Genomic DNA, 25,245 nt, shown 5'->3' with positions numbered 1-25,245 from the left:
TTTGGAATATGGGCCCCTTTGCCCACCTAGGCTGCAAAAAAGTGTCACACATCTGGTATCGCCGTACTCAGGAGAAGTTGGGGAATGTGTTTTGGGGTGTCATTTTACATATACCCATGCTGGGTGAGAGAAATATCTTGGTCAAATGCCAACTTTGTATAAAAAAATGGGAAAAGTTGTCTTTTGCCAAGATATTTCTCTCACCCAGCATGGGTATATGTAAAATGACACCCCAAAACACATTCCCCAACTTCTCCCGAGTACGGAGATACCAGATGTGTGACACTTTTTTGCAGCCTAGGTGGGCAAAGGGGCCCATATTCCAAAGAGCACCTTTAGGATTTCACAGGTCATTTACCTACTTACCACACATTAGGGCCCCTGGAAAATGCCAGGGCAGTATAACTACCCCACAAGTGACCCCATTTTGGAAAGAAGACACCCCAAGGTATTCCGTGAGGGGCATGGCGAGTTCCTAGAATTTTTTATTTTTTGTCACAAGTTAGTGGAAAATTATGATTTTTTTTTTTTCCATACAAAGTCTCATATTCCACTAACTTGTGACAAAAAATAAAAACTTCCATGAACTCACTATGCCCATCAGCGAATACCTTGGGGTCTCTTCTTTCCAAAATGGGGTCACTTGTGGGGTAGTTATACTGCCCTGGCATTCTAGGGGCCCAAATGTGTGGTAAGGAGTTTGAAATCAAATTCTGTAAAAAATGACCAGTGAAATCCGAAAGGTGCTCTTTGGAATATGGGCCCCTTTGCCCACCTAGGCTGCAAAAAAGTGTCACACATGTGGTATCTCCGTACTCAGGAGAAGTTGGGGAATGTGTTTTGGGGTGTCATTTTACATATACCCATGCTGGGTGAGAGAAATATCTTGGCAAAAGACAACTTTTCCCATTTTTTTATACAAAGTTGGCATTTGACCAAGATATTTATCTCACCCAGCATGGGTATATGTAAAAAGACACCCCAAAACACATTCCCCAACTTCTACTGAATACGGAGATACCAGATGTGTGACACTTTTTTGCAGCCTAGGTGGGCAAAGGGGCCCATATTCCAAAGAGCACCTTTCGGATTTCACTCGTCATTTTTTACAGAATTTGATTTCAAACTCCTTACCACACATTTGGGCCCCTAGAATGCCAGGGCAGTATAACTACCCCACAAGTGACCCCATTTTGGAAAGAAGAGACCCCAAGGTATTTCGTGATGGGCATAGTGAGTTCATAGAACTTTTTATTTTTTGTCACAAGTTAGTGGAATATGAGACTTTGTAAGAAAAAAAAAAAAAAAATCATCATTTTCCGCTAGCTTGTGAACTCACTATGCCCATCAGCGAATACCTTAGGGTGTGTACTTTCCGAAATGGGGTCATTTGTGGGGTGTTTGTACTGTCTGGGCATTGTAGGACCTCAGGAAACATGACAGGGGCTCAGAAAGTCAGAGCTGCTTCAAAAAGCGGAAATTCACATTTTTGTACCATAGTTTGTAAACGCTATAACTTTTACCCAAACCATTTTTTTTTTACCCAAACATTTTTTTTTTATCAAAGACATGTAGAACAATAGTTAAATTTCGATTAATAACAAAAAAAGTAAAAATGTCAGCAGCAATGAAATACCACCAAATGAAAGCTCTATTAGTGAGAAGAAAAGGAGGTAAAATTCATTTGGGTGGTAAGTTGCATGACCGAGCAATAAACGGTGAAAGTAGTGTAGGTCAGAAGTGTAAAAAGTGGCCTGGTCTTTCAGGGTGTTTAAGCACTGGGGGCTGAGGTGGTTAATAGTGAGTTGCAGTAATCAAGGCGGGAGTGGATCACGGCTGCAATGAGAGTTTTTGTTGTTTCCATAGTGAGAAAGGGGCAGATACTAGAGATGTTTTTGAGGTGCAGGCGGCATGAGCGGGAGAGAGATTGAATATAGGGGGTGAAAGAAAGATCAGTGTTGAAAGTCACCTCGAGAAAGCGGGCGTGCTGCCTAGAAGTGATGACGGTGTTGCACCCTGAGAGGCAGATATCAGGTTTAGGTAGGTTAATAGATGGAGAGAACACAAGAAGTTCCGTTTTTGAAAGATTTAGTTTCAGATAGAGAGAGGACATAATGTTAGAGACGGCAGAGAGACAGTCACTGGTGTTCTGTAATACAGTAGGGGTGATGTCAGGGGATGAAGTGTATAGTTGTGTGTCATCAGCATAGAGATGGTACTGGAAACCAAATCTGCTGATGGTCTGTCCAATTGGTGCTGTGTACAGGGAGAAGAGGGCCTAGGACTGAACCCTGAGGAACTACAACAGCGAGGGGGAGAGGTAAGGAAGTGGAGCCAGCAAATAATACACTGAAAGAGCGACCAGAGAGATAGGAAGAACACCAGGAGAGGGCGGTGTCCTTTAGGCCGATGGATTGGAGCATGGCGAGCAGGAGATGGTGGTCTACAGTGTCAAAAGCTGCAGAGAGGTCAAGGAGAATGAGCAGAGAGTAGTTACCGTTGCATTTTCAGCACTCTGCAAACATATAATATATGAACTAATGCTGTATTCACTATATAAAATGAATATGAGGTACTTACTGTAGCAAATAGATTTTGAGACAAATTATTTGTGCCCATCAGGCCGGCTCCAGGTTCATGTGGGCCCTTGGGCGATAAATCTCAGTGGGCCCCCACACAGTACAATGAGCCCACAGTGACCCTCCATTCAGAATAATGACCCCCAGTCACCCCCCATTCAGAATAATGACCCCCAGTGGCCCCCACACTGGGGGTTATATTGTATGGAGGGGGCATTGGGGGTCATTATACTGTGTAAGGGGCCCTCACTAGCTAGAACTGACTGGGCCTCACAGCAAATTTTTGATCGAACCCCCCCCCCCCCCCTTCCTTCCCCAGTGGGTTCACATCACGTTTTTCTATCCGTTTGATGTATTCAAAAAAGGTACTGTATACAAATGTGCAGCACACCACATTTTTGTATACTGCAGAGTCCAAAAATACATATGTTAACATACAGTCAGGTCCATAAATATTGGGACATCGACACAATTCTAACATTTTTGGCTCTATACACCACCACAATGGATTTGAAATGAAACAAACAAGATGTGCTTTAACTGCAGACTTTCAGCTTTAATTTGAGGGTATTTACATCCAAATCAGGTGAACGGTGTAGGAATTACAACAGTTTGCATATGTGCCTCCCACTTGTTAAGGGGTCAAAAGTAATGGGACAATTGGCTTCTCAGCTGTTCCATGGCCAGGTGTGTGTTATTCCCTCATTATCCCAATTACAATGAGCAGATAACAGGTCCAGAGTTCATTTCAAGTGTGCTATTTGCATTTGGAATCTGTTGCTGTCAACTCTCAAGATGAGAGTTCACTATCAGTGAAGCAAGCCATCATTAGGCTGAAAAAACAAAACAAACCCATCAGAGACATAGCAAAAACATTAGGTGTGGCCAAAACAACTGTTTGGATCATTCTTAAAAAGAAAGAACGCACCGGTGAGCTCAGCAACACCAAAAGACCCGGAAGACCACAGAAAACAACTGTGGTGGATGACCGAAGAATTCTTTCCCTGGTGAAGAAAACACCCTTTACAACAGTTGGCCAGATCAAGAACACTCTCCAGGAGGTAGGTGTATGTGTGTCAAAGTCAACAATCAAGAGAAGACTTCACCAGAGTGAATACAGAGGGTTCACCACAAGATGCAAACCATTGGTGAGCCTCAAAAACAGGAAGACCAGATTAGAGTTTGCCAAACAACATCTAAAAAAGCCTTCAGAGTTCTGGAACAACATCCTATGGACAGATGAGACCAAGATCAACTTGTACCAGAGTGATGGGAAGAGAAGAGTATGTAGAAGGAAAGGAACTGCTCATGATCCTAAGCATACCACCTCATCAGTGAAGCATGGTGGTGGTAGTGTCATGGCGTGGGCATGTATGGCTGCCAATGGAACTGGTTCTCTTGTATTTATTGATGATGTGACTGCTGACAAAAGCAGCAGGATGAATTCTGAAGTGTTTCGGGCAATATTATCTGCTTATATTCAGTCAAATGCTTCAGAACTCATTGGACGGCGCTTCACAGTGCAGATGGACAATGACCCAAAGTATACTGCAAAAGCAACCAAAGAGTTTTTTAAGGGAAAGAAGTGGAATGTTATGCAATGGCAAAGTCAATCACCTGACCTGAATTCGATTGAGCATGCATTTCACTTGATTCGCTTGAAGACAAAACTGAAGGGAATAGGCCCCAAGAACAAGCAGGAACTGAAGACAGTTGCAGTAGAGGCCTGGCAGAGCATCACCAGGGATGAAACCTAGCGACTGGTGATGTCTATGCGTTCCAGACTTCAGGCTGTAATTGACTGCAAAGGATTTGCAACCAAGTATTAAAAAGTGAAAGTTTGATTTATGATTATTATTCTGTCCCATTACTTTTGGTCCCTTAACAAGTGGGAGGCACATATGCAAACTGTTGTAATTCCTACACCGTTCACCTGATTTGGATGTAAATACCCTCAAATTAAAGCTGACAGTCTGCAGGTAAAGCACATCTTGTTCGTTTCATTTCAAATCCATTGTGGTGGTGCAGTGGTCGGCAAAGTGCGGCTCGCGAGCCACGAGCGGCTCTTTAGATCCTTCAATGCGGCTCTTTGGTGCGGGCTGGCGGGTGGGCGGCCGCGCAGCCATATTATCGCGCCGCTCAAGCTGCTTGCAAATGTCCGTCATGCGCCTCCTGCCCCGTCTGTCTGCTCCTTCCACTTTATGAATGAAGCAGGCAGGCGGGGCAGGAGGCGCATGACGGAGGGTGAGATGCAGGCCTTTTTTTCTGGCGGAACGCCCCGGAATGGCGTTCCGCCACCTATTTTCTGCAGACTTGCCCCCGCCCCCCTTTAGTTACTGCAGGGCCGTTTCTTGGGGCGGACGGGCCGTTTCTTGGGGCGGGCTGGCCAGGCAGCCGCCGGGGGCGCTGTTAGAAGGGGGGCGCCCGCAGGGCACAGCAGGAGATGAGCGCTGCGCTTCTATTGTGGAAGCGCTCACTCATCTCCAAAGTCATCTCATCTGTATCGCCGTCCTCAGGACGGCAATACAAATGTCTGTAATGCGGCAGGGCAGGGAGAGGTGTGTCCCCTCCCTGTTCCTCTGATAGGCTGCCAGCACTAGGCCGGCAGCCTATCAGAGGCCGGTGCAGGCGGCGCGATGACGTCATCGCGCCACCTGAGCCAGCGAGGGACACAGGCCGGAAGAGGCCTGCATCGCATCCTGGAGGAGGTAAGGGACATCTACAGAGGCTAAAAAGAAGGGGTATTTTATATGGGGGCTTTGTATAGGGGCATTTTATACTGGGAGGGAAGGAAGGGGCCAGGCTGCGCTGCCCATGTGTGGACTAGGCCAGCGGCGGCCGCGGGCACTGGCAGCCTGGCTGTCACGACCGTCACTGGCAATTTTACTTGCATCCCAGTTCTCTAAAGGGGCGGTTTTAGGGGGCGGTCTTAGGGGTGGGTAGGGGCATGGCCGGGGAGGGAGGGTGAGTTTCACCACCTTTTCTCTGATAAAAAAAGCCCTGGTGAGATGTCATGCTGCGCACAGCAGCAGAAGGGCGGGCAGCGGCGCTCTAGTTCGGCTGCCCACTGCCGGCCATGTGAGGAGTGGTGGAGTGGTGAAGAGGCCGCCGCTCAGGAGACTTGGAGCGAAATGTCCTGCAGCAGAAAGGTAGGAGCTGCCTCCGGTGTGTGCACAGCGCCGGGCACTGCACCGGCCCCGCCGCAAGTGTCCCTGCCTCCTCCCTTTTCCCCACTAATACATTTACTTACTAGAAGGCACTTATGGGGGATATCTGTGGAGGGCACTTATGGGGGATATCTGTGGAGGGCACTGTCCTCCACAGATATCCCCCATAAGTGCCCTCCACAGATATCCCCCATAAGTGCCCTCCACAGATATCCCCCATAAGTGCCCTCCACAGATATACCCCATAAGTGCATCATCCACAGATATCCCCCATAAGTGTGTCATCCACAGATATCCCCCATAAGTGCGTCATCCACAGATATCCCCCATAAGTGCGTCATCCACAGAAATCCCCCATAAGTGCGTCATCCACAGATATCCCCCATAAGTGCGTCATCCACAGATATGCCCCATAAGTGCGTCATCCACAGATATCCCCCATAAGTGCGTCATCCACATTACATCCACATCTGCAGACAAGTTTAATAAAAGTAAAAAATGATAAAGATAAAATGAAATAATAATCAAGATCCAAATAAAAGAAAGTACATATAAAAGTATGTAAATAAAACACTCTGGGCTCATGCCCACGAATGTAAGGGCGCTGTGCCTGTGCTGCGGACCGCAAATAGCGGTCCGCAATGCACGGACACAGACCATGGGGCAGCTGCATGAGGATCGCGGACCCATTCACTTGAATGGGGTTCGCGATCCGCATCCGACTGCCCGCACCGCAAAAAAGTAGCGCATGCTGAAGTGAATGGTTCTATGATGCGGGCTGCACACGGCCGTATGCAGCACGCATCATGGACCCATTCACTTCAATGGGTCCAGGATCCGGGATATGAGTGCTACAGTGTGCTTCCGTGGTGCTTCTGGCTGTGCCTCCGCACCGCAAAAAAGTAGTGCATGCGCTATTTTTTTGCGGTGCAGAGGCACAGCCAGAAGCACCACGGAAGCACTCTGTAGCACTCATATCCCGGATCCTGGACCCATTGAAGTGAATGGGTCCTTGATGCGGGCTGCACACGGCCAGTGCCCGTGTATTGCGGACCCGCCGTATGCGGCCTGCAATATGGCAACGGCGGGCACACGATCGTGTGCATGAGCCCTAATAGTCCTCACTGGTACTGTTGACGCAATGTTTTAGGTTTTAAAAATGTGGCTCTCGAAAGAAATTTAAATCGTGGTTTTGGCGATATTTGGCTCAGTTGACAAAAAAGTTTGCCCACCACTGTGGTGGTGTATAGAGCCAAAATTTTTAGAATTGTGTCGCTGTCCCAAAATTTATGGACCTGACTGTATGTTTTCTTTTACTATCGAACTATATGGTGAAGGGCCGCCACTATATAGCATCAGTCTGAGGCATCTGCTAATGTATATGTTTTTGGTATACATTAAATGGATGGCAAAAATGTGATGTCAACCCAGCCTTAGTGCCAGAATAAGCAATAGTACACAGTGGAGCAGAGAGGGGAGGCCGCCATGTACTGACAGAGCACAGCCTGGTCCTGGAGATCAGCAATCTGTAACTTTTCCCCACTCATGCCAGGTCTAAAAAAGGTGGCGTGGGCAGGGAAATGGATACAGTTATTGCCATACAGTTATTGGATAACACCTCCATACAGTGACCAGATAAAACCACCATACAGAAATTGGATAACACCGCCATACAGTGACTTGATAGCACCACCATACAGTGACCGGATAAAAGGGTATAAAAGGGCACAGTACAGGGAATGACTAGGGGCACTGCACAGGGTGTGGTAAGAGGGCACAATGAAGGGTATAAGTGGGCACAGTACGGGGTGGGGGGCACAGTCACATGACCCTGTGACGTTAGAAGGTCCTTATAGTGCATGTGGTTTAGACATCACCATAATGAGAGGCACAGGAGGGGTGGACACTGCAAGTAGGTGGAAGGAGCTCTGAGGGGGATTCATACAAGAAGTAGTGGCAGGAGGTCTGTCCAGTGCAGCAATAGGAGATAGTAGGGTGGAACAGGAGCTCTGGATACATGAGGGAGGAAAGGAGACAGAAGGGGCTCCATGAGGAACGTTTTAGTTTTCCGGTATTGAGATCCGTCATAGGGGCTCAATACCGGAAAAAAAACGCTTCCGTTTTATCCCCATTCATTCTCAATGGGGACAAAACTGAACCGAACAGAATGGAATGCTCTGTTCCGTTTAGTTGCGTTCCCATACCGGAGAGCAAACTGCAACATGTTGTAGCTTGCTTTCCGTCCTGGGATGCGGAGCAACACGGATCCGTCATAACCCCAATGCAAGTCAAAGGGGACAGATCTGTTTTCTCTGACACAATCAACTTGCAGGATGACAGGTCGAACTGGATGGACAAATGTCTTTTTTCGGCCTTATGTACTATGTTATATGTACTATGTTACTAATCTGCCACAATAGAAAACGGATCCGTCCTCCATTGACTTTCAATGGAGTTCATGACGGATCCATCTTGGCTATGTTAAAGGTAATACAAACGGATCCGTTCATAACGGATGCAGATGGCTGTATTATTAGTAACGGAAGAGTTTTTGCTGAACCCTGCCGGATCCAGTAAAAACGCTAGGGTGAAAGTAGCCTTAATGAGGCAGTAAAATAGCATGAAGCTGCTGGTCTACTACAGCATCCAGCAGCAGGTTGAAGAGTTCCCTGACCTCCCCCCACCCCTCTTGTCCCATAAGGAAGAGACAGTCACAGTGAAGACTCACTCACAGACTGTCTGCATCTCTGTTTGTAAACGTCAAACTGGGTAATAGTGGAGCGCCAAAGTACTGTAGAGGGAAAAGGTGAACACCTGCAGATAGAAAGGTTGGTGTATGGAATGTTCCACCAGGAAATAACAGGCCAATTATAGTGCACTTAGGCCCAACGGCCCTTGCTATAGGTGATGATGTGTATAATGAAAAAGGAAGACCGTGATTCTGTATAGCAAATGATTGGTTACTTCCCTGTGACCCTAGTAATGATAAAACACAATGCAGGAAAATAGATAATAAAGACTAAAATTGTATAAAAAACCAACCATTTTGTCAATTTCATTTGAAAAAAATGCATATTGCACAATAAAGATGGTTTACTGACTTCGCCAGGGAGGATGGCGCAAGATAAACTGAAGACACTTGTTGCCAATCCTTCCCCGCCGAGATCGTCTGTAGAATATGGGTTCTCAGGTAGTCCCTCCAACTGACAAAACTTTATTAAAGTATGAGCTCGACAGGTCATCCGTCGGACTACCTGAGAACCACTATTCTACAGGCGATCTCGGCGACAAAATGGTTGGTTTTTAATACAATTTTAGTCTTTATTATCTATTTTCCTGCATTGTGTTTTATCTCTACTAGGGTCACAGGGAAGTAATCGTTAATTTCTAACGATAATTTGTTTTCCCTTAGTCCTAACAGCAGCACAGATGGGGTTAACTGCCCTGTGGACTGGTAGGACCGGCGGAATTTAAATGAGCCCAAGAACCAATAAACGATCTTCAGCTCCCTTAAAGGGAGGGGATCACCCCCCAGCCCACCGTGTTTTTAACAAGCATAATGTATCTAGGGTGGGATATTTGTGTGCTGCTGTTAGGACTAAGGGAAAACAAATTATCATTAGAAATTAACGATTCCCTTACGTCCTACCAGCAGCACAGATGGGGAGATAGCAAGAAGAATCCCCTAGGGAGGGTCCTCATGCCTGGCAGAACTAAAAACAGTCTGCCCAAAAGCCGAAAACTCTGCCATCCTAGCATCTATCCTATAATGGGAGATGAAGGTTGACTCAGAGCTCCAGGAGGCCGCCTTACAGATCAACTCTAAGGGGAGAAGTCTTCTCTCCGCAACCGAGGTGGAGACCGCCCTGGTAGAATGGGCTCTCACAAACTCAGGAGGATCTAAGGATTGGGAGACGAAAGCTTCCTTAATGGCCTCCTTGATCCAGCGACTAATGGTAGCTTTAGACGCTTTACGGCCTTTAGACTTACCGGCAAACAGGATAAGGAGATTCTCATCTATCCTGAACTCTCTAGATCTATCCACATAGATCTGGAGGCATCTTGAAATATCCAGCGGGTCTCTAGCTGGAGTATCAGAGGAGGAGGCTGTAAACAAAACTGGTAAAGAGATTACCTGATTGATATTCTGGAAAGTAGGCACCTTAGGCCTGAAGTATGGTAAAAACTTCAGGAGTACTCTATCCTGTAGAAAAATAATGTAAATAATAAAATAATAAAAATAATGTACGGGTGAACTGCAGAGAAAGCCTGCAATTCAGAAATTCTTTTGGCTGAAGCTATAGCCAGAAGAAAGACCATCTTTAAAGTCAAAAATTTGAAATTTACCTCCTCCAAGGGCTCGAAGGGGGGAGATGCTAGCCCCCTGAGCACTACTGAAAGATCCCACTGGGGGATAGGTTTCAGTATAGTAGGCTTTAGTCTTTCAGCTCCCTTCAGGAAGCGTTTAATGAGTGGGTCACGAGAATGTGGTCTGTTGAGACAGGCCGAGATGGCACAAACCTGTACCTTCAAGGTAGCTGGAGATAGGCCTCTATCTAATCCATCTTGAAGAAATTGAAGTATCGCATGAAGGGGCGGATCTGCGGACGCCACCTGTCTGGAATCACACCATGCCACGAAGATTCTCATGATCCTGGAGTAGGCCTTCTTTGTAGACTCTGCTCGGGAATGCGACAAAGTTCTCAGGACCGACTTGGAAAGCCCTTCTATGTTGGGAAGGGACTGATCAACCTCCAGGCTGTCAGGTTGAACCTGTGCAGATCTGGGCAGAGGTGAGTGTCCCACGACACCAGGGTCTGCTCCGGGGGGAGTCTCCAGTATTGTCCCCGACTCATCTGAATGAGCTGGGTAAACCAGGATCTTCTGGGCCAAAACGGTATGATGGCTATTACCGAGGCCTGATCCTGACGGATTTTCATCAATACCCTCGGTATCATGGAAAACAGAGGGAAGATGTAAGCCAGCCTGAACCTCCACGGTATCGACAGAGCATCTATCGCCAGGGGGTTGTCTTCCCTGTACAGGGAACAGAACCTCAGCACCTTGGCGTTGAACCTGGTCGCCATGAGATCCACCTCTGGCATACTCCATCTGTGAACTAGCTGCCTGAAGATCTCCGGATGCAGAGACCACTCCATGGTCGGTAATCCTCGACTTAAGCGGTCCGCTATCATATTGAGGGAGCCTCGAATATGAACGGCAGATAGATGGGAAAGGTTCGTCTCTGCCCACCGAAGAATCCCCCCGATCTCTGACAGAAGGGGCAATGATCTTGTGCCTCCCTGCTTGTTTATATAGAGAACCGCAGTCATATTGTCTGACTGGACTTTCACTGCTTTGCCCCGAATCTGAGGGGCGAAGTGAAGGAGGGCTAGCCGGATAGTTCGCATCTCGCGAAGATTGGAAAAAAGACGCCGCTCCAGAGGAGACCAAGATCCCTGTACTGGGGATCCGTCCAGGTGAGCGCCCCAGCCTACAAGGGACGCGTCTGTAGTCAATATGACCCAGGCTGGTTGGGTCATAGACTTCCCTGCTGGTAGCTGAAACCACCATCTGAGGGAATTCCGGGTTCGACCGGACAGGGAGCATAGGGAATCTAGCCCCGCAGGGCTGCCGTTCCATAAGTGTAAGACCTCCGACTGAAGAGGACGGAGGTGCCATAGTGCCCAAGGGACTGCGTCCGTAGCCGCTGACATGAGAGTCCGGATAGAGACTCGACGAGGGACATAAAGGACCCTTGCCAGGTCCTGAATCCGCGCTTTCCTTTCTAGAGTCAACCAGAGGGACATCTCCACAGAGTCGACCACGAATCCTAAATAATGGATTGAAGTCGATGGGCTCACATTCGACTTCTGCCAGTTGATAATCCAGCCCAGGCGGAGGAGAAAGGAAATTGCGATCTGAAGATGGTGGGTAAGGATCGGAACTGAAGAGGCTATGAAAAGCCAATCGTCCAGATAAGGAATAATAGTCAGTCCTTGAAGTCTCAAAGCTGCCACCACCGACACCACCACCTTGGTGAAGATAAGGGGGGCAGAAGAGATTCCGAAGGGAAGCGCGGCGAACTGAAAGTGCCTGCGAACCCCTGAAATCTGGACCGCGATCCTGAGGAGTTTCCGGGACGCGGAATGGATCGGAATGTGAAGATACGCATCCTTGAGGTCCAGAGTAGCCATGACATCCCCGAGGTTGAGGATATGGCTGACTGACCTTATGGTTTCCATGCGAAACCTTGTTCTTCTTATAAATCGATTGAGAAATCTCAAGTCGATGATCATCCGGAGATCTCCCGTCTTTTTGGGAACCAGGAACACTGGTGAATAAATCCCTAGGCCCCTCTCCCCTGCCGGCACCTTCTCTAGGGCTCCCTTGGAGATATAGTCCTGAATGTAAGATTCTAGAACCACTTGTTTGGCAGACCCGAAGTTTCGTGTGGCGATGAATCTCTCTGGGGGGAGAGAGATAAGATCTACCCGGTACCCGACGGAAACTATGTCCTGGACCCAGGGGTCTGCAATCAACCGGGTCCAAGAGTCTTTGAAATGGGTAAGACGGCCCCCCACGGGAATCTGGGGGAGGGGTACGGGAAAATCTAGAGGAGACACTGCAGGGGCAGCAGGGCTTATCCAAGAGCCTCGAGGAGGCCCATAGTCAGGAGGGTTTTGCCTCCCTGGTGGGTTTGCGGGAGTGTCTCGAATATTTACGAGACGGCCCCCCCCAATCTCTGCGCCTAGACTGCTGCCCTGGACGACCTCCGCCTTTCTTCTCCAGTCTGGGGCGACCCCGAAAGGGCTGCTGGGGGAGGCTCTTCCCCTTTTTATCGGAGAGCCCCTCCATTATCTTGTCCAATTCGGACCCGAATAGCCTATCCGGTTCGAAGGGGAGCCCACAAAGGTTGAACTTGGATGCGTTGTCCGCGATCCACGGTTTCAGCCAAAGTGGTCTGCGGGCAGCTGAAACTAGGGCCATAGTTTTGGCGGCCAGCTTCAGCTGCATCTGGGTGGAATCGACCAGAAAGTCCATAGCCAGATTGGCTGACTTGAAGGCTGCCAGGATGTCATCTCTTGATACGCTCTGATCCACGTCCGTCTGGATTTGGTTGAGCTTGGAGCGTAAATAGGCGGCTACCTCCGTGGCCGCAATTGAAGTTGATGCGGAGGCAGCAGCCGCCGCGTAACTCCTTCTAAGGGTGCACTCTGCCCTCCGGTCTAGAGGGTCCTGCAGACTAGACCCATCGTCTGCAGGGACTAGAGTGCACCGGGACAACTTGGCTATAGCCATGTCCACCTTGGGAACGGAACCCCACGATTCCACCAAGGGTTTAGCCATCGGGTACATGAGTTTGAATTTTCTGGTGAACACTGGACCTTTCTCAGGCTTTCTCCACTCTGTGCGCATCACAGAGAGGAGGGTCTCATTCGCTCTAAAGACACGCTGTGTCCGTCCGGCGGGATCGGAAGACTCCCCCATGTCAACATCCTGGTCCCCCGACCTGATGGACTTGAGTAACTTCTGCGTCTTTTCTGGAGGGAAAAAGCAAGAAGTAAATTCTTCTTCCTCGGAAGAAGACCCCACAGAACAGGGCGACCTCCGGCCGGCCCTGTCAGTATTTCAAAAATCGCGCGCCTCTGTTCATTCGGCGCAGGCGCTCTGAGATGAGGAGGCTCGTCTCCTCAGAACTCCCTCAGTGCGCCTGCGCCGATGACATCACCGAAAGAGAAGACGTCATCGGCGCAGGCGCACTGAGGGAGTTCTGAGGAGACGAGCCTCCTCATCTCAGAGCGCCTGCGCCGAATGAACAGAGGCGCGCGATTTTTGAAATACTGACAGGGCCGGCCGGAGGAGGAGATCACGGCTGGCCCTGTCAATCAACACGGCGAGGGGGCGGTTTTCTGCTGCGGCTACCAGCAAGTAGACGCCCTACTTGCTGGTAGAGACCGGATTTACATATTATAAAACTTCGTTTTCTAAAGAAACGGCCGCATGAAAGTAAGTGACAGGATTATATTCTCCTATATCGCGCTATAAGGAATGTAACTATCCAAAAAAAAAAAAAAGACTTTTGTGGGGTGACAGAAGCCCTTTAAGGAAAAAAAAGAGCCCCTAAGCACTCTTCAACTCCCTGAGGGGGAGCGACACGCCAGTCCACCTGTCCAGAGGACAGAAAAAAACACGGTGGGCTGGGGGGTGATCCCCTCCCTTTCAGGGAGCTGAAGATCGTTTATTGGTTCTTGGGCTCATTAAAATTCCGCCGGTCCTACCAGTCCACATGGGCAGTTAACCCCATCTGTGCTGCTGGTAGGACGTAAGGGAACCAATCATTTGCTATACAGAATCACGGTCTCCCTTTTTCATTATACACATCATCACCTACAGCAAGGGCCGTTGGGCCTAAGTGCACTATAATTGGCCTGTTATTTCCGGGTGGAACATTCCATACACCAACCTTTCTATCTGCAGGTGTTCACCTTTTCCCTTACTTCTCTACAGTACCTTGGCGCTCCACTATCACCCAGTTTTTTCTTCCTTTGAGTCAGGCCGGCAGGGACATCCGGTCCCATTTGGTGTGAGCTGTCTGCTCTATTACGGATTATATTCTTTCCTTTCTTTCTAGTCGTAAAATGCCCGTGGCGCCCCACCCTTCTACCCCCCTATCCTATATCTTTCCTCTTCCCCACCCCACTCCCTCCCATTATCCCATCCTTCCGTACTCGGTCTTTAACCCCTTGCTCATGCTGCTCTTTTTTGTTTGAATCTCTCTGTCTGTAATACAGGCTTAAAGGGAGTCTGTCACCAACTTTTTCCATTATACACGGCTTAAATTGCCTTCTTGCACACACACGATCATAATGGCACCTTTGTTGTTTTAGGCTAGGTCTACACGACGACATTTGTCGCGCGACAGATAGGGCACAACTACACTGTAACATTTGTCGCGCGACATTTTGTTGCACCAATGTCGCGCGACAATTTTTATAATGGCAGTCTATGGTGTCGCACTGCAACATGCAACATACTGCGACGCGACAGTCGCAGAAAATCCATTTGAGGTGGAATTTTCTGCGACTGGTGCGTCGCAGTTGCAGCATGTCGCAGGTTGCAGTGCGACACCATAGACTGCCATTATAAAAATTGTCGCGCGACATTGGTGCAACAAAATGTCGCGCGACAAATGTTGCAGTGTAGTTGTGCCCTATCTGTCGCGCGACAAATGTCGTCGTGTAGACCTAGCCTTAGTCTGATTTTATAAAGTTGCAAAAACAAGGTTTTAATGATATGCAAATGAGGGCTCGTGAGTACCCAGGGACGGTGTCTGGCCAGCCCTGTAATCATCTTAGGCTACTTTCACACTGGTGTTTTGGCTTTCCGTTTGTGAGATCTGTTCAGGGCTCTCACAAGCGGTCCAAAACGGATCAGTTTTGCCCTAATGCATTCTGTATGGTAAAGGATCCGCTCAGAATGCATCAGTTTGCCTCCGATCTGTCTCCATTCTGCTCCGGAGGCGGACACCAACAGTCGCCTGCCGGAATCCAACAACGCAAGTGTGAAAGTACCCTTAGCATACCCAGCTTTCTGACAAATCAGCCTGTTTATCCAGTGCTGAAGCATGACCATTATTCAGCTCTGCCCTTCAGAAACGTTGGGTTACACCTGAAATAACTGCAACTGCTGACAAAAGAGGATCACCATGAATATATAAAAATATATCACCCCTCCCCCAGCTTAAAACGAAACAGGCCAATGAGTTGACATGACCACTGATTCCTAGAGGTTTTTATAAACCTGATCTATGCTACTAAAAATAAGTCAACAGCGACATCTAGTGGTAGAATGAAAAAAAAGACCTGGCAGCGGTGGGATTCGAACCCACGCCTCCAGAGAGACTGGAGCCTAAATCCAGCGCCTTAGACCGCTCGGCCACGCTACCATGTGTAAGGCAGCTCAATTGTGCCTCATTTGTGCCAATGGGAAGTGGTATTCTTTAAATTAGTGATGTGCTTACTGTTAAATCTTTCAATTAAAACACCTCACACCCTGGCTGACAGTCTGTACTGCAGCAGGTGACCATCACACTTAGGGTCCATTCACACGTCCGTAAGTCTTTTGCGGATCCGCAAAACACGGACACCGGCAATGTGTGTTCTTCATTTTGCGGACCGCACATCGCCGGCACTAATAGAATATGCCTATTCTTGTCCGCAATTGCGGACAAGAATAGGACATGTTCTATTTTTTTCGGGAACAGAATTGCGGACGTGTGAATGGGGCCTTATTTGAGGCTACATCGAGGATTTATTTTTAACCCTTTCAGGACTAGGTAATTTATTTTTATTTTTTTGCATTTTCATTTTTTAAAGGGGTTGTCTCTTCATGGACAATGGAGGCATATCGCTAGGATATGCCCCCATTGTCTTATAGGTGCGGGTCCCACTGCTGGGACCCGCACTTATATAGAGAACGGAGTCCCGCAAGGTGGTGGCTGGAGGACTCCGGTCCGGCCACCACCAATCCGGCTCCCCATAGAAGTGAATGGGATCGTACCGTACATGCGCAGCCCCTGCTCCCATTCACTTCTATGGGGCCGACGGAAATAGCCGAGCCAGATAGAAAATGAATGGAGGACGGCTGCGCATGCGCAGTGCGTCCTCCTTCACTTGCGGGGCTCTGTTCTCGATATAGGTGCAGGTCCCAGCAGTGGGACCCACACCTTTAAGACAATGGGGGTCATATCCTAGCGATATGCCCCCATTGTCCATGATGAGACAACCCCTTTAATTCTCTGTTTCCAAGAGCCATAACTTTTTTATCTTCCGTTCACAAGGCCATACGAGGGCTTGTATTTTGCGGGACAAGTTTTAATTTCTAATGGCACCATTTAATATTTCATACAATGTAGCTGGAAGCTGGAAAAAAAATTCCAAATGGGGTGAAATTAGAAAAAAAAAAAATTCAGTAGCGAATTGATTTAAACGGAAATAGTGTAAAAAAATAAATAAAAAATAATACTTACTAGATTCATTTGCTCGCAACGAGCCGGACACCATCTTGCTTGAAGATCTTGGCCAAAATCCCTTGCATGGTGACGTATGACGTCACCAAGCCGACCGGCTTGATGACATCATCTCCGGCTGTGCGAGATTTCGTGCCAGACCTTCAAGCAAGATGGCAGCAGCCAGACTGTCGCGAGCGAATGGATCAGAAAAGTATGATTTTATTTTTATTTTTAAATTGTACACTCTGTAATTAGTATTAGATGCGATGATCATGTATGAACGCGGCATCTGAGGGGTACAAGCGCCGCTCCCCGTCATAGTACCCACTACTTATAAAGAAATGCGCTTTGTGATGAAATATTTCATCACAAAGCTTTTTTTGTTTTTGGCGAAGTAGCCGAATCGAACTTTTAAATACTTCACTTATCACTACCTACAATGTTTATTTTTTTATGTTTATTTTTATTTTATTGTGGGGAAAGGGGGCTATTTGAATTTTTTAATTTTTTTTTTAATTATTACCCTAGGTGGCTATAACATGCAATCATTAGATTGCAATTAGCATTCTGTAATGGATTTTTATTTTATTTATTTTTTATCGATTACAGAATTCAGTATATTCTAATGTGGTGCTGCCACCTGCAGGCCAGCAACTGAATCTCAAAAGGTTGGCTCACAGCACAGCCTCTTGGCCAAGATAGGTTCACTGGCAAACACATATATGCACTACTAACAGGGTGAAAGTCCGTTAGGGCTCATTCACACAGCTCAGGTTGTAGATTTTCTGTCTGGATTTGCATATAGAAATTCTGTAGCGGAATAGAGTGCTAGCAAAGTGAATGAGATTATTACAAATCCCATCCACACACTGCATAAAGTCTCGTTGACAAAAAAATGACCTGCAGTGCTAATATAGTGGCAAATGAGTGAGTTTAATGGGAATCAATATCTGCAAAAAACCTGAATTGTTGCGGATATTGCTGTGGGTTACCTGAGGATCTACAGCAAAATCCACAAGTCCTAAATTTGGGGGAGATTTACCTTTAGAGATGTCCCTGCATATTGTTGTAAAATTGCTGTGGAAATTTTCTTAAGGATCCTTTACGCAACATTTAAATGGCTGTATCCGATTTGTCGTCCGCAAATCGTGGATCCCCAAAATGGACGAGGATAGGACATGTTCTATCATTTGCAGCACGGATGTGGACAGTGCGGGGAGGACATCTGTTCGCTGTCCGCATTTTTTTGCGGCCCCAGAGGTAATGAATGGATTTGCGTGCAATCAGGAAATAAAATACGGCTTGGACGAGACCGAAAATATGGTTGTGTGAACGAGGTCTTTGCTGAATTTTATTTATTTATTTACCTATTTTATTTATTTATAAACTTTATTTAAAGCGACATTACAGGAGGAGTTGAAAAACACAAATAACAGAGCGCTGGTTCTATCCTATGATGGTCGCTAGAGATGAGCGAATTTCATATTTAGAAATTCGTTCACTCTTCGTTTGGTGGTAAAAGGTGAATTGCGTTATGGATTCTGTTACCACGGACCATAATGCAATTCTATGAAGGAATGCATAACGGAATCCCTTTAGAGGCATTCCGTCATTCATTCCGTCCTAATAGAAGTCTATGGGCTGCAAAACGCATCCATCCCCTTTCCGTTATGCAGGGGGGTCCTCTCCTGGATAACGGAAACGGGACGGATCCGTTATGCAGCCCATAGACTTCTATAGAATTGCATTATGGTCCGTGGTAACGGAATCCATAACGCAATTTACCTTTTACCACCAAACGAAGCGGAAAGCGGAAATGGCCCAGGAGGGACCACCGACATTCTGTTGGGTGTCCATCATTTCAGCAGGACAAATAACATCCAGCTCTTTTTCCCCCATCAAATATGATGGATTTTATAACAGAGGCGCCGCACCGATTCTTCCACGGAAATGTGAGATGAACCTAAAGTGAATTAGGTTTATTGAGTAATCAAAACAAATCAATAAAACAAAAAAAAACAACTCTATTTGTAATGAGAAATAATAGTCTGTATCTGTGTAAAGGAATTCTAAGGCATTTGGAAGCACAGCCGAAATAGCTCAGTTGGGAGAGCGTTAGACTGAAGATCTAAAGGTCCCTGGTTCGATCCCGGGTTTCGGCAGTTGTTTTTGACGCATGTTTTTCCATCGTTCACACATCTCTGAGTCACCAGCGGTTGTAGATGAGACTATTTACATCGGGTTTCCTAGTAACTAAACTTGTAAACCACATATTAGACTTCTATTTTCATTCAATCAATAAGCATAGTTCATATATACATGAGGCAAACTGCTGAGTTCACATGAAAATAACGAATTTATCACACAGGCTGCTCATCTAGTGTCTGTTCACCCACTCTGCTTCTCTGGGATCTTTGGAAAGTTAATCTAGGAAAAAATACAAAATAAAAAAACTTTGCTGTCAGAAGTGGGATTCGAACCCACGCCTCCAGAGGAGACTGCGACCTGAACGCAGCGCCTTAGACCGCTCGGCCATCCTGACTGCTGTCTGTGCTATGGGAGAGTTGGAAAATAATTTAATAATGTAACAAAGTCTATAGTCAGTGTGACCTTAGTACAGGATGGTCAGTCAGTGTGATCTGCAGGGCGCCCCCTATAGGGCTTAGTGTTACTATTGTATAGCATAATATGACTGCATGTAGAGCAGGCAGGGCTGGGATGATGTGGTCACCACTACAGGGGGCATAATCGTATTGGAAATAATTAGTAGGATTCCGCATCGTCATCCACTAAGGTGGGAATTTATTACATAATTATAACAGGGGAAAAGCTCCAGGTCAGAAAAGCGCTGTGAACGTGACGTCAGCGGCTGGCGCTCTTTATCTGGGTTCACGTTCCAGATGAATTGCTTCCAAGGACGCAGCTGAAAACTGCGCAGAAACAAAGATTGTCACCCTTTTATCTCAGGAAAAGAATTGGGCATTGAAATTCAATTTCGCTTACATCATACTGGTTGCGCAACGCAACCAATCAGACTCTACCTTTCATTTTCCAAAGGAGCTCTGAAAAATGAAATGTGGAATCTGATTGGTTGCTAGGGGCAACTAAGCCAGTTTTCATTTATACCAGTTCTGATCGATCTCCCCCATTACTTCTGTGCAGCAGCTTGGAACAATGATATATTGTAGTGCAGGCGATCGCTGCATGTAATTCATGACAAATGCCTTAAACAATGGTCCATGTAAAAGGACCTTTAGTTTTCATTTAGTAAGGGTCGAACATAGACTTCTAGGATAGCTGCCATCAGAGGCAGAGCTTGGTAAGAGCTCATCTGCATCCCTTCCCTCCCAGAATTCCAGAGGAGCATGTATGGTCTCACGCCGACTAAGGCGCTCTCTGCCTAAGGAGCGATAGTATCCCCCAAATCTATTTAGTAAGGACATTCTCACGGAAATACCAGAGAACATGAAGAAAATCATCTATTGTTCTGTTATTAACAACATACCCGAGCCACCTTCATTCTCCAATGAATCCAGAAACCGTCTCTAAGGCCTCATGCACACGAACGTATTTTCATTCCGTGTCCATTCCATTTTTATTTGCGGACCATATACGGAACCATTCATTTTAACGTGTCCGCAAAAAAAAACGTAAGGTACTCCGTGCGCATTCCGTTTCCGTATGTCCGTATTTCGGTTCCGCAAAAAAATAGAACATGTCCTAAGGAAGGGACTGTTCTATTAGGGGCCGGCTGTTCCGTTCCACTAAATACAGAATGCACACTGATGTCATCCGTATTTTTTTGCGAATCCGTTTTTTGAGGACCGCAAAATACATATGGTCGTGTGCATGAGGCCTAAGGAATAATTCAAGTAAGGCCTTATGCACACAAAGTTTTTTTTCCCCCGTTTACGTTCCGTATACGGAACCATTCATTTCAGTGGGTCCACGCAAATTTTTTTTTACTCCCCATGCATTCAGTTTTCATATTTCCGTTCAAAGATAGAACATGTCCTATTCTTGTCCGCATAACGGACAAGGATAGTACTGTTCAGAGGCCAGCTGTTCAGTTCCGCAAAAAACGGAATGCACACGTCATCCATATTATTTGCGGACCGCAAAATACTGAAAAAAGCCATACGGTCGAGTGCAATAGGCCTAAAGGGAACTATCTCAGGAGTTTATTTTTATTTGTCAATTAAATATATATATATATATATATATATTATTCAAGACATAGATTAAAAAAAAAAAAGTGGGGGCACCATGGCCCCATTATAGGACTATCTAGCACTTCAAGCACCTGTTCCCGTTTCTTTTAGGCCTCATGCACACAAACGTATTTTGTTTCCGTGTACGTTACGTTTTTGGTTTTTTTGCATATAGGATATGGACCCATTAATTTCAATGAACACAAATGTCACACGGACGTCATCCGTATTTTTTGCGGACCACAAAATACATACGGTCCTGTGCATGTAGCCTTAGGCTACGCAGTGATCTTGGCCGTGTCACTCATCGTGCTATGTAGTAGTACAGCCTCACAAGTGGTTGTAAAAGGGGTTGTAGCACAACTTGCAAGTTAATGCAACCTCAGAATCACCAAAAATAAATAAATCTAAAACTGCCGAATTATTTTCAATTCTGGGGTTGTGGTAACTTGTGAGTCGGGCTGCAACCCCATTCCGTTAAATAGCTACGCTGCTACACAGCTCCATGGGTTTTAAGGGCAAGATTGTCACGTGGCCCCTAGTGGTGCCTCTGCAAGAAGAGCTCTAAGGGCGCCTTCACACGTAGCAGTAAAAAATAGTTCCATTTAGGCCTCTTGCACACAAACTTTTTTTTTAATTCCGTTTCGTTTTTTTTCGGATTCCATTTGCGGAACCATTCATTTCAACGGTTCAGCAAAAAAAATAAAAAAGGAATGTATTCCGTATGCATTCTGTTTCCGTATTTCTGTTCTGTTGAAAGATAGAACTTGTCCTATTATTGCCCGCAAATAACGATACGTGGCTCCATTCAAGTCAAAGGGTCCGCAAAAAAAAAAAACTGAATGCATACGGAACACATCCATATGTCATCCGTTTTTTGCGGATCCATGCCCACTTTGCCCATGTGTATACTGTTAAAATATATTACTGTACATTACATTAATGATTAAAAATTTTAGGTTTCCTTTTGCGATCCGCAAACAACGGATCGCATACAGAGATTTTTTTACAGACCTACGGAACGAAAACAAAAAACTGAAAAACAGATCCGTGAAAAACTGAAAAAGCCATACGGTCGTGTGCAAGAGGCCTCATATGAATGGGGCAGCGAGCACATGGATTTCTGCAAGCCCTGTGTGAGGGCACCGGAAGTGGTGGTTTACATAGACAATCGGGACGTTAAGACTCTCTACTTAAAGGGGTATTCTGGTTACATTAAGGTATCCCCTATCCATAGGACAGGGAATAACTATTCGATCAGTGGGGTCCTACCACTGGAATGGGGGCCCCATACAATGAATGGAGCAGCCGGTCGGGCATGCACGAGGTCACAACATTCATTTCTATGGAAATTCCAGAGATAACTGAGCGCTGAACTTGACTATCTCTAGAACTCCCATAGAAATGAATGGAGCAACCACGCACATGCCTGGCCGGCCACCCTGTTCATTTCAGGGGGCTGCAGGGGGCACGTAGCCCCTGTTCTAGTGATCGGTAGGGATCCCAGCAGTCGGACCCCCACCAATCTGTTATCCCCTATCCTAAGGATAGGGGAATATCAATGCAACCACAATACTCTTTAAAGGACTCCTTGAAGCCATAAGGGCTGGCCCTATGAAACCACCTCATAGCGCAAATTTGGCACATTTTACGATTGCTGTTACTCTCATTTTTCTAGGCTTTTAAAACTTTTGAGAAAGTTGTAAGGTGAGTAAATGTATAAAACACAATAAATCCCGCACACCTTTTATACTTCACTTTATTGGCTGTTATTTTTATGCTTAGTAAATCTCTCCACAGTGTACATTTCACTGTTCCCCTAGGTAGGTCTTTGGGGTTTTTTTTGCAGTTATTTTGTACAAAAAAAGTGAAAGATAAAAATATATAACGCAAACTTTTCACATGAGCGAAGCAGAATGTGAATCTGTTTTTCCTTCAGTTTACAGTTTTTCCAGGCAGATGTAATCAGTTTTTGATGAGTTTTTAACACTTGTAAAAAAAAAAAAAAAAAAAAAAGGAAGATTAAGGTCTCTTGCACACGAACGCACTTTCATTCTGTTTCTTTTTTTTTTGCGGACATTATTGGGAACCATTCATTTCAATGGGTCCGCAAATAAAACGGAAGGTACTCCATTTGCATCAAGTTTGCGTATTTCCGTTCCGCAAAAAAACATGTCCTATTATTGTCCGCATTACAGACAAGGATAGTACTGTTCTATTAGGGTCCAGCTGTTCAGTTCCGCAAAATACGGAATGCACATGGATGTCATCTATATTTTTTGCGGATGCGATTTTTGCGGACCGCAAAATACATACTGTTGTGTGCAAGAGGCCTAACACTCAACATCTCCTAGCAACCATCAGTGAAAAATGCATTGCATCTGGATGTCCCCAGTCTCTCACGCAAACCCCATTAATTTCTATAGAGCCAGGGCTGCGTGAAAATATAGAACATGCTGCAAAGATGTTACATGAAAAGCAATGTTTATGTACACAGACCCATTTAAAGGGGTTGTCTCACTTCAGCAAGTGGCATTTACCATGTAAAGAAAGTTAATACAAGGCACTTACTAATGTATTGTGATTGTCCATATTGCCTCCTTTGCTGGCTGGATTTGTTTTTCCATCACATTACAAACTGCTCGTTTCCATGGTTACGACCACCCTGCTATCCAGCAGCTATGGCCGTGCTTGCACATTATAGCCTATGTGAGCTCCCACAGTCCCGGTCACCAGAGAAGCCTCTAATTTTTACAGTGTGCAAGCACAGCCACCGCTGATGGATTGTGGAGTGGTCATAAACCCTTGATACCAGCAGTGTATAAATGTCATGGAAAAATGAATCAAGCCAGCAAAGGAGGCAATATGGACAAGCACTATACATTAGTAAGTGCCTTGTATTAACTTTCTCTAGATGATAATTGCTACTTGCTGAAGTGAAACAACCCCTTTAAAGCAATGGGTTAGGGTTTAGTTTGGATGCTGTACCTTCACAAAACTCGCTGGTGTGAAAGAGGCCTAAGACCAGTTTCAGATGAGCATTTTACAGCAGGAAACACGCTGTGTATCACAGAGTATTTCCTGGGGTGAACGCTGTTCCTGTGACATGACTTTATAATGCTGTGTGTCTCTGCCCGACCTCCGCTGTAATTAATTATACTGACGGCAGTATCAATACATTTCATTACAGCGGAGGTCAGGCAGAGACACACAGCATTATAAATCATTATAATGCCGTTGGGTCACGTCACCAGAGCAGTGTTCACCTTGGGAAATAACTCTGATACATGGAGCATGTTTCCCGCAGTGAACACGCTCATCTGAAACTGGCCTAAGACTTCTTTCACCGCAGCGATACAGAATGTGTCAGGGTCTGTTCAGTGAAATTCCCATGGTTTTGCATGCAAATTAAATCAGTTTTGTCTGTGGCTGTGTTCAGTATTTCAGTTCTTTCCATCAGGAATGCATCTGTTTCATGTTTGCTTTTCCCACGCGAAAAGAAAAACTTAAGACTAAGGGCTCATGCCCGTGCTGCGGAACGCAAGTTGCGGTCCGCAATGCACGGGCACAGACCGCGGGCAGCCGCATGCGTATCACGGACCCATTCACTTGAATGGGGTACGCGATCCGCATCTGATGGCCCGCACCGCAAAAAAGTAGTGCATGCACTACTTTTTTGAGGTGTGGAGGCACAGCCAGAAACGCCACAGAAGTGCTCCGTAGTGCTTCCGATCCGTGCCTCCGTTCCGCATCTCTGTGATTGCGGACCCATTCAAGTGAATGGGTCCGTGTATTGCGGACCCGCTGTATGCGGGCCGCAATACGGCCACGGAGGGGCACACTGTCTTGTGCATGAGCCCTAACATACAGAGTCACCTCACAACCATCAGTTAAAAAATAAATAAAAAATATGGACTGCATCTGGATGCCATGCGTGTGCTGTCTGTTTTTTTTCACTGACCCATTGCCTTGAATGGACCAGTCCTGCGTAAAAAACAGATGAAGATAGAACATGTTGCGTCTTTTCCCGACTAGACAGATGGTCAGTGAAAACAATGTCCATATGCATAAACCCATTGAAATGAAAGAGTCGGGGATGCTATCCATTGTAAAAATGATTACGGTAGCATCTGGACAGAAAACCTGTTTGTTTGAAATCAACCTAAGGAATTGTTGAAGAAAGGACTTTAAAAATTATGAAAAAAAAGTATTTTTTTTAGACTTTTACTAAAGCTATGTAAACAAAATAAACAGTATAACCACATCTGTCCTGA

The 25,245-nt window shown here is 46.1% G+C and overlaps 3 non-coding genes across 3 annotated transcripts; 1 reads left to right on the top strand and 2 right to left on the bottom strand.

Moving 5' to 3' along the window:
* Window positions 1-15,613: 15,613 nt before the first annotated feature.
* On the bottom strand, window positions 15,614-15,695 carry TRNAL-UAG. The gene has a single exon. It is a non-coding gene; the product is annotated as a tRNA-Leu (tRNA).
* A 3,154-nt stretch (window positions 15,696-18,849) lies between these two features.
* TRNAF-GAA lies at window positions 18,850-18,922 on the top strand. Its single transcript has one exon. It is a non-coding gene; the product is annotated as a tRNA-Phe (tRNA).
* Window positions 18,923-19,219: 297 nt separating this feature from the next.
* TRNAL-CAG lies at window positions 19,220-19,302 on the bottom strand. Its single transcript has one exon. It is a non-coding gene; the product is annotated as a tRNA-Leu (tRNA).
* Between the last annotated feature and the right edge of the window lie 5,943 nt (window positions 19,303-25,245).

This window comes from Bufo bufo, chromosome 1 (genome assembly GCF_905171765.1).
Source record: "Bufo bufo chromosome 1, aBufBuf1.1, whole genome shotgun sequence".
NCBI classification, from domain to species: domain Eukaryota; kingdom Metazoa; phylum Chordata; class Amphibia; order Anura; family Bufonidae; genus Bufo; species Bufo bufo.
This window is presented reverse-complemented; position numbering and strand designations above follow the sequence as displayed.